A 10,665-nucleotide genomic window follows, 5' to 3' on the forward strand; every position below is an offset into this window, starting at 1 on the left:
GGAGACTGAGGATAAAATGAGGGAAGCATACCCTCATCTCTTTCTAAATCAATGAATTTTGAAGCGAAATTCCATAAAAGGTGAGAGTGTTGTAACACCTGTTTTTCATTTAATAAATAAATTGATGAAGTATTTGGTATTATATAGTGTTAAAGTGTATTGAAATGATTTATGGGTGTTTTGGTGGAAGTCTGGTGCAGGGGATCTCGCTCAAGCGAGACAGATGTCGCACAAGCGAGACTAAGTGCCCAGAACCACATAATTTTAGGGTAATCTCGCTCAGGCGAGATAGGATAAATTCAGCACAACTATCACCTCGTTCAGATGAGAGGTGATCTCATTCCAAACCTCACGTTCTTTTCTTATTTTCTTTGAGCTCTCCTTTTCTCAAATAAAACTTCTTCAAACTCTGATTACTCTTCAAATTCGAGCTAGGATGTTAAATCCAAACGACTCTATTAAGTTCCTCTAGATAAAACTTTGTTTTCTTCAATTGTTTCTTGTATTTTTCATACCTCACACCTCTTGGCACTTAGGAGAACTTTTGTGATTGAACACAAATCTTTGTCAATATCTCTCTACATACTCCAATTGAGGTAGAAAGACTATTACATAGAGATTTTTTGAAAATATGTGTTTAAAATATATTATGTCTGGAAGTGTTTTACTAAGCACCATCTTATGAGTGGAGGAAGGAATGATTTTTGAATTGCTTATAAGTGTTGAATATGGAATGGATCTAGTGTGAATAGTTACAGAGATACATTAGGGGTATAGAGTTCGGAGACGATAGAAATTTGGGAGAGACGTACAATGGTAAACATTCATGTATATGATGTACACACTCTTTTTGAGAACAAATGCACCACATGGTCTCACACTCTTTTCCTGACTAGACTCCTAAATATACCTTTGCTAAGAGGCCCATTATTATAAACGTTGTATCCATGTTCATGTACTAACTGGCAACTATTTACCTAGTTGAACAAGACCTCAAGAAATGCTGGAGGCATCGTTATTTGTGATCACAAGGCACTGAGAGTGCATATTTGAAAAAGAGAATTGAATAAGTTATAATATATTATTGAATTGGGCATGTGTGACTATGATTATAATGTGAATTGGTTATGGAAATGATTATGTTTTCCTTATATTATAATTGTGATCTTTGTGACGTAATGATTTAAAATGCTCATTTTTACTAAAGTTTTCATGGAATCAGGGTAATGGCGCCTCAAGAAAGAATTAGGTTAATAGACAGATATGTACATAATAACTTAATTATGTATTTAATGAGTACCAGAGGACATGCCACTGATAGCATGCATTATTTGTGCACATTTTCAATCCTTTAGAGTGTGTAAATTACCTTTCATGTTCCCTTATTTCACAAATTATGGCATTTCCTAGTTAATTGGATGATAGGAACTCAATTTCAATTAATGTCTAAATTCTATTTTTAGACCTGCACTCACTGTTTTGATCATAACTTTTTCCACAGATGTCGGTTCAGTCTGATTCAAGTTGCGTTGGATTCCTCATTTTCTGGGCTATAAAATTCATATGCAGATCGTCCAAATTGGAGCTTTTTTCTATTTTCTATGAACTTTTGAAGTTAGGAAAATTGTGCAGGAATTTTTGTATTCGAATTTTGTTCTTGTAATTTCATTTCATTTGTATTAACATTTCATTAGCTTGTAATTTGGGCTGTTTAATCACACTTGTGGGCCCTTCCTTAGAGGCTCCACTTTGCAGAGGTTTTTGTTTTTGTTTTTTTTACACATTTTTAAATTCGGTTTTGGCTCCTAAAATTCTCTCTCGAATTCTCTCTCTTCTCTTGGTGTGACTTTTCGTTTTCTTCTTTCTTCTTCTCTCTTCTTGACTTGGCTGAGCATTGGATTCAATGGAAGGCTAGGCTTCTTGGATTGATACACAAGGAATAGGGAATTGCAAGGAAGATTCAGAGTGGCTCCAAGTTTGAATTCTCTTTTCTCCTCTTCTCTTTCGTTTTCAAGATATTGATAATGTTTGGGGATAGGAATTGAATTGAATTGCAATTGTAGTTTGATTCATGAAATTGAATTAGATTGATAGATCTAATAGTCAAATTCGTAATCTAGTTTGTTAGCAAATTTGATTGAATTAGTTAATGGATTAGATGTTTAAACTAGGGAAACAATGAAGGATGTTGTTTGCATGAACCTATGACTTGTGGATCAATTAATTCTCATTTGATTTCTCTTTTATTCCATAATTTTATGCATTTGATCAGATTATTCTTAAACTTTCAAAATTCTCCAATCTTTTGTTTCATTTTAACAATTCGGCAAAGAAGAATTAGATACAAACGTGTCCTCGAGAATTCGACCTTGGTTGACATTATTCTACAAATAATTGCGAAAATCTTGTGCATTTGATAAGTGTTCGATAAAGCTATATCAGCGCCCTCTCCCAACTTTTGAAGAACCCATTGAGGAAGAAAGTTTTGAATCAACTTCACAAGAAAACAACGGGAGAGATGAGAGCAGCGATGAAGAAGAGGAAGAAAAGGAGTAGATTGGACTTCATTGCTTACAAGCCACTATTTTATTTTTTTTAGAATAGTTTTCTTGCTTTTTAGTTAGGAGTATATTTGGTTATATTTTACAAACATTTGTGTATTTGGGCTGTAAGCAAGGTTTAAGAATTTGATGTTTAACTGAATTATCTTGGAATTTTTGTCTTGATGCAGATTTACTCCCTCAAATTCAAAGAGTGGGGCACATGGGTCTTGGTCTATGAGCAACCGCCACAACAGGGGAGTGAAATTCTTTAATATCCCTTTTGCATAATATGACTAGATTGAATTTGCCATATTGGGTACAAGACAAAAGAAAATTTGAGTTTCATTTAATTCTGTAATATCCAGGATATAGTTTATAAATAACACAGCTGATTGCACTTGGCACAAGTCAAAATTGCATATTAAAATTTACCTCTCATTCATTTTGTGCTTGCATGTTTGTTTTGTGAAATATGGAATTGATTGGATGACGTTATCATGAATTCCCAATAGCAAGATTTGAGCTATGCATGAAATAAATTCTTTCTTGTGTGCTTAATCATAGCTTGTTTTGCACTCTAGAACTTGCCTTGTATCTTGGTTGAATATGCTAAGGTCCAGTGTTATATACATGATGGAGGCCATGTTGCAATTGTAGCTAGCTAGCCTTAAAAAAGCCTACCAGAACATTGTCCTAGTTAACCCTTTTGAGCCTAAATACCCTTTCTTTTGGGATAGTCACATTACAAGCCTTAGTGAAAAACCATAATACCTAGCCAAGGTTATAGAAATTAATTGAGTTTCGTTGAGGATGGGTATAAAGCTTAAGTTTGGAGTGATTCCAAATATTAAATTGCTTGAGGACAAGTAAAGTTCAAAGTTTGGGGTAGGGAACAACAAAGCTGAATTTGAAAAAAAAAAAAAAGAAAAATGGAGAATGCAGGCTGCAAAGTGTTGTAATAAAATTTGTGTGAAAAAAAAAATCAGCAAATAATTCAAAGATTCAAAAGAAAAAAAATAGCAAAAAGTTGCATGTAAGAAAAATAAAGAAATGGAAAAATGAAAGAGAATCATGCAAGAAATGAATCAAAGTTCAAGTTTGGGGTACAAAGGGAATAAAAGTGGGAAAGCAATAATGATATCAAACAAAAAACTAAGTTTTAAAGCTCATCCACTCAATTAATTTTGTCCCCTTGGAATAAACTTATTTGTTTCTTTAATTGATTGTGATCCACACCTAACCTTAGCCTTAATTTAACCTGTAAAAGCCCTCTTGATATATGATTATCTGTATAAGTGCAGAGAAGGTTGAGATTATGGGTAAGCATATTGTAACGCCCTGAGTTTTGTATTATTAATTAATCGTGTATTTATATATATATATATATATATATATATATATATTTATATTCATATTTTTATTTTGTGGTGTGTTGATTGATTTGATGGTGATATGGATGTAAGGATGTGCCTTAGTTTAATGGGAATGTGTGTGTGAATACAGATATATGCAAATGTATGTATATATATGTGTGTGTGATTGGAATTTGGATTGAAAGAAATAAGTTAAGTTCTGATACAGGACATTTTCACTGTAGCGAGATAATTCTCGCTCTAGCGAGAGATCCCTGGGAGGAAGGCATGCAACTGTCGCCTTCTCGCTGTAGCAAGAGAGCGACAGTCTAGGGTGCATTTCTGGGTGCAGTCTCGCTGTAGCAAGATTCTGCAAAAATCAGAGTGCAGTTTTCTCTGGTTTTTTCGCTGTAGCGAGGGGGCGTGTCCCCTTGCTGTAGCGAGAATATCTCGCTGTAGCGAGAGTGTTGCGATTAGAGGGGTTTTAAAAGGGGGTTTAGGGATTTGAGATTCATTTCTCAAATTCCCTCCCAAATCTCGTCAATCCTCTCGACCCAGAATCCTTGTCCACCGATTAATTGCCTCCAAAGCCGTTCGGGAGCGAGATTGGAGTTCAGATTTGTGTGGGGAACGCTTGGAGGCCAAAAATCATGTGGGGAGCATTTCTGTGATTGAGTTCGCGTGTGGGTCTTTAATCCAAGGTAAGGGGGGACTCTACCCTACTCTTTTATGTGTAATTTGCTGTTATTCTGTGGAATGTTGTGATGTGGCTGAGTTAGAAGATAGGAAATTGCTGAGATATGTGATGTGAATTATGTATTGAATGTTCTGAATGGGCTTGGGCACTCGTGCCATATAATTGAATGAATATTGTGTGAAATATGGGCCTGAGGGCCGTGTAATATGAATGGAAATAGGCTAGGGGCTGTGTGTCTTGAATGAATTATAGGCTATGTGATGTGTATGATGTGAAAAATGAAATGTGGGCCTAGTGCCGTAACTGTTAAATGTGGGCTATGTGCCGTATATTGAAATGTGTGTATGACTAGGGCGTGCAACGCCGTTGTAATATGCTATGAATGGTTCAGCGATACACTAGAGGTGTAGGAGATAAGGACGGTAGAAATACCTTGGGAAAGAGGGAGTGGTGGTGACACCGACTGTGGAACGGGTGTACCACAGGCCACACACTCTCTTCCTGACTAGACTTATGACCATTACCTTTGTTGAGTGACCCGTGACTGCCCACGTGGTATCCATGAGGTGGGGGTTACCGGCGACTATTCATGGTGTGAATCTGTTATTACAGTGTCAATGTGAGTGTGGCTAGCGTGCGTATGCATGGGTTCATGATTTGTGCTTGTGGATGTGATAATGTTGCCTGTGCCTGTATTTGTTTAATGTATTAAAAATGTGTTAGAGGTGAGACTCTATACTTAATTGTATGTTTTGGTAGTGTAGAGTACTCACCCTTACATTCATTTTTCAGGTAATCAAGACGATCAGCACCGGACTCAGTGAAGGGACGGATGGACTGCTATAGGATTTAGATTTTGTTTTGAAATTTGTTGTAATTGAACTAATCCTATAGCAGTTGCGTGATATTAATTTGTAACCCTTCACTTATTTCGAAATCTTTTATGAAAATCTGATTATCCAATTTGTGAAATTATTATTTAATTGAATTTAAATTTAAGGTGTTACACATATGGTAGGGTGGTGCAAGTTGTTGATTTTTGAGTGTAAACACAAACTCCATATACTGCTGAGAGAGAGAGAAACACTTCCATGGGAGCTTTGGTAACATCTTTCAATTTTTATTCATATGGAACATTACATGTGCAGGTCCAGAGTTGTATGAGTCTGAAACTATTCTTTTATCATGCAAGTTGCCAATGTGATTAATGTATAAGAGTTACGTTGAAAAGAAGAGAAGAAAGAAAGTTGCTTTCACCTAAATTAGGAGTTTTTCTAGGCTGGGTGAACCACTAATGGATTTAAATTTAAGTTGCTTGAGGACAAGTAAGATTTTAAGTATGGGGTGGTGATGAATCCAGATTTTGTTAGTGGAAAAATAGATAAAAAGGTCCAAAAATACTTGTAAATAGTTTAATATTGAATTAAATGGAAAAGTCAATAAATTTTGTGAATTTTAGTTGATTTCAGTTGATAATTCATATTTGTGGCTTTTGTAGGAAAGTCTCAATCATTGGGCACAATTAGAACTTATTTGGATAAGTTGGATATCATAGTAATCACTTTTGGAAAGCATAGTAAACACTCTTTCAGCAAAAATTTGGAGCATGAGGCATGGTGATCACTATTGCAACTCATAGTGATTACTACAGGGAGCTTTGGAGATGCTCAGGGGTATAATGATCACTATTGCAACTCATAGTGATCACTTCAAAAGTTAATTTTGGTGCAGGAGCTGTTAGGCAACACTATCATTGTAACATCCTATATTTTGATTTACATAAAATGAGGTTTGTTAAAGTATAATTGGAATAGATTTGGATAGAATTTATTTAAAAAAAAAAAAAAAAAAGTGAACAGTAAAACCGCCTATGAACAGTGTCGATGAACAGTAAACCGCGTATGAACAGTGAACCGCCTTTGTACAGTACGATGACGTCATCAATGACATCAGCATGACGTCATGGCTGACGTCACAGTATGCGTACAATCCGTGTACAGTACGTGTGCATAGTGTTTTCCGGCGTGAACAGTACCGCGAAACAGTGTTTCCGGCATGAACAGTAAGGTGGTGAACAGTGTTTCCGGCAATGAACAGTAAATTCCGGCGGTGAATAGTAACTTCGAAAATTTTCTATAAAAGGGGGTTGCAGACGAAATTTTCATTTCTTCACTCCTATCCAAGGTTCTCAAAGGTTCTAAAGTCATATCTCGCCATTTTCTCCCATACTAAACCTCCTAAACTTAGATTTTTCTTCAGATCTGTGATTCTACGTTCGATCTAAAGGATTACAAGTAAGTTTTTCTAAGTTTGAAGTTAGATTTACCGTTCGTTTCTCTTCTTCTTCTTCTTCTTATAGATGTTCATGATGTTCTTAGGAAAACCTCCGTTCTAGAGTTAAACCTTCGGTTAAATCCTTGTAAAAGCTCTGTTTTGAGGTAAGGGGGGCTCTACTTTATCATTTTGTTATGTTTATTACTTGTATTCTCATTGATTTTGTCATGTATGTGATTATATGTGGAATAATCCTTGCTTTATGAAAAATAATCGGTGAATAGTGAGAATAATTGGCTGTTTATGTGATTTATGATGAATACATGGTGAAAATGTGATATTATGTCCAAATAAGGCATGATAAAGTATATTGAAGATGGTTGATATGATTATATGATTTTGTGATATGAAATATACAAAGAGATGGAAGTTTTATGTTTGAATATATTGTGTTTCATGTAAAAATGATGTGTATTGTTAATATGCCATGGTTTGATGTATATGATGAAAAGTATGTGGAAATATGATGAAAAATATGTGTGAACATGAGAAATGGCATATGTGAACATGTGAATATACTCGAAAGAGCATGGAAAAAGATATGATGTAAATAGTTACAGAGATACACTGGGGAAGTGGAAGATGGAGACGATATGGGATATCTTGGGGAAATGCAGGGTGGTGAGTGACATTCGGGATTGTGCACGGAATATTGTGTTCGAATGCACCACATGGCCACACACTCATTTCTCGACTTGACTCCTGACCATTACCTTTGCTAAGGGGCCGTCTATTGCATGCGTTGTATCCGTATTGCATTGGGCCATCCGGCGACTATTTACATGAATGTGTAAGACCTCGAGATAGAGGCATCGGATAACTGTGGCCACAGGGCGCGGTAAGCGCGGATAAAAGTAAAAGAAATTGTGAATCTATGTAAAGTAATGCGCGTTGAGATGAGAATATGCTTTATATAACCTTGTGATATGTAATGTCATGATGTTTTCGTTAATCGTGATAAGATGTGTTTTGTGAAGAATGTATATGTTATGTATGAGTGGCAGGGTAGGGACTCACCCTTACACAACATTTTTCAGGAAACCAGGACGAATAGTACCAGGCTCACAGTGCATGGATGGATGAGAACTGCTATAGGACTTAGTTATTTTGAGTTATGTAATGAATATTTTCAGTTCTATAGCGTTCTTTTGAAAATGTTGTAAAACTACTATTCCTCTTTATTGCTGATGAAAACTTTAGAATCTTTGTTTTCCTAAAGTACTTATGAATTAATGAAATTTTACTCTATGAACCTTATATGATTTCAATGTCTTTTCCTTATTAGAAAGTTTGGAAGGAAAATTTACTTTACCATATTAATTTTTATGAAAATTTATCATGTATTGAGGAAAGAAATATAAGGTGTTACAATCATTCTTCATAGTAATCACTTCAGTAGCAAAATACAAGTGCAGGAGCTGTTAGTGTTGCGCGTAATCACTATGGTAATTCATAGTGATCACTACAGGAAGGGAAGTTGCTACTGATGCTGCACGTGATCACTATGGTTTTTCATAGTGATTACTATGGCAACTGCAGAATTTCTATAAATAGATCCCAAGACGCGGAATGTAAAACTTTTTTTTCTCATATTTTTACATTTTTATTTTTAGTTCTTAGCGACAGAGAGAGAGAGGATTAAGGGCAAATTTCGAGCTTCAAGGAGAGAGGAATCCTGCTTGGGGATTGAAATTGCTATGGATTCTTGGATAATTTCTTCTTCATCTACTTTTTCTTTTTCTTAGTTTTCTGTAATACATTGCTAAATCTCCTTGTAAGAGTGATGGATCTGAATTGACTGTAATTAGTTAGGGTTTAAACTCTGTATTTCGTTGGATTAATTGAACATTCAACTCCTTTCTTAATGTTTTCTTTGAATTAATCACTCATTGAATTAAACTTGGAGGAAATTCATTAATGGAAATCATGCTAATTCTCTGATCTGAGTTGAATGTCAAGATTGTGATTGACTTAGAGATAATCATAATTAATCTTGTGGTCTGATAATTTCTTGAACCTAATCTAATGGGAATTTGAACTTCACCTAAGGAATTAGGGAATTTAAATGAACATTAAGGTCATATTACCAAGGGATTGGGATTTGACTAACTTAGTGAAATTGATCTTCAATTATTCAATGAAATTGAGTTTGAACCTAACGGATTGCTATTCAAGGAAGTGAAATCATTCCTACCTTACACCATATACTTTCCAAATTTTACTCTGTTTTTCTATGAATTGTTAATTGCTTAATTCTTTGCTTTTATCTTTAATGCTCAAAACTTGAATCTCGATTTGGCTCAACGAGTGATTTAATTGTGAAGTGGTAATTGAATCAAAATCCCTGTGGAGACGATACTTGGATTTAAAATCTGCTTATTGCTTACTGCAATTCCTAGTGCACTTGCTAGTGTATAGAAGATGTCCAACAAGATCCACTTAGTAAGTTAAATTCAAAATATGCCTAATAACTCTATTTGATGTGAATGTTATAATAATTGTTATTTTATTCTATGTTTAGTTGGATACCATCACAAAAGGGTCTCTACTAGGTGACAGATACCATCAATAAGATGTTTGATACGCTTTACGCAAGATGTGCAAAGGTACCTAAGGATACAAAACTGAAATGGTTTAAAGATTGGAGGTTAATAACAGTCAATTAATTAGATATTATTTCTTGCACCTATACTAATTACTTTATATTTATGTAGAGTAACTTCTCCATTTTCCTAAGACGAGAAGATGATTTTCAAGGCATGGAAGAATTGCACTGCAAAACGTCAAAAAGTGAAAGGTGTCGATGCGACTAAGACAGATGTACATTGAGGCTCGTTAGAACCCATCATCTACAGATTGGATAGCACCCAACTCCTTCATGCCTTACAGAAGTATTAGAGTACGGAAGAGTTTAGAATTCTCCTTTAATTACCTTTACTGTCCCCTCTAACACATATCAATGCAAGGACACAACCTATACCCAAGAGTCCTCAAGTAGTGGAACATTAGGAATTTATGTCATGTTTCTCTTTCATGTTGTAATACACTTGCTGGTAGTTTGTTTATTTATACCTTAACTAATATATTTCTTAAAATACTATGAACAAATGTAATAGGATTTACATGCCCTTAGTTATGCCTTGTTTAAGTTTACATGGATAGGAATGATGCATTGAGTATGTATATATGTATAATCTTATAAACGTCCAAGTTGTCTAAGTTGATTCATTCAAGTGTATTAGACTAGTGAAGGTTTTTTTTTAATGGCCAACTAAACTAATAGAATGGACAAGAATCAAATATATGCTTGTAAGTTTTAATACAAACAGGTTAAAAAGATTCAAATTCATTTACAAGATGGCTAAGTGACAAGCATGATAGCTTAAGTGGTGTAAATGGAACTTAAGCAGTTTTCTTGAAAGGAAAGCTTATGAGTTGATATTGAAATGTTTATCAGTTACCTAAAGGATTAAACTCAAGTGACCCCATGATCACTAAACATGGGATATAAACATCAATTTTTCCTTTTCCATGTGGCTGTCTAAGATTTTCAAATGTAAATCAGGTTGTAGACTCCGATATAATGGGAACAAAAATAAAATAGAACTAAAATTGGTACCTAAGAAGTTAAGGCTAGAATGTAAATGACCCTTTGAGGTGATATGCAATTTCTAACACAATTACTAAACTATGACAGAGTCATGACTTCTACCAGCATGTTGCATCTTTAATTCTTAAC

The sequence above is a fragment of the Abrus precatorius genome, unplaced genomic scaffold (assembly GCF_003935025.1).
Source record: "Abrus precatorius isolate BTA unplaced genomic scaffold, Abrus_2018 Scaffold10, whole genome shotgun sequence".
Classification (NCBI taxonomy): Eukaryota; Viridiplantae; Streptophyta; class Magnoliopsida; order Fabales; family Fabaceae; genus Abrus; species Abrus precatorius.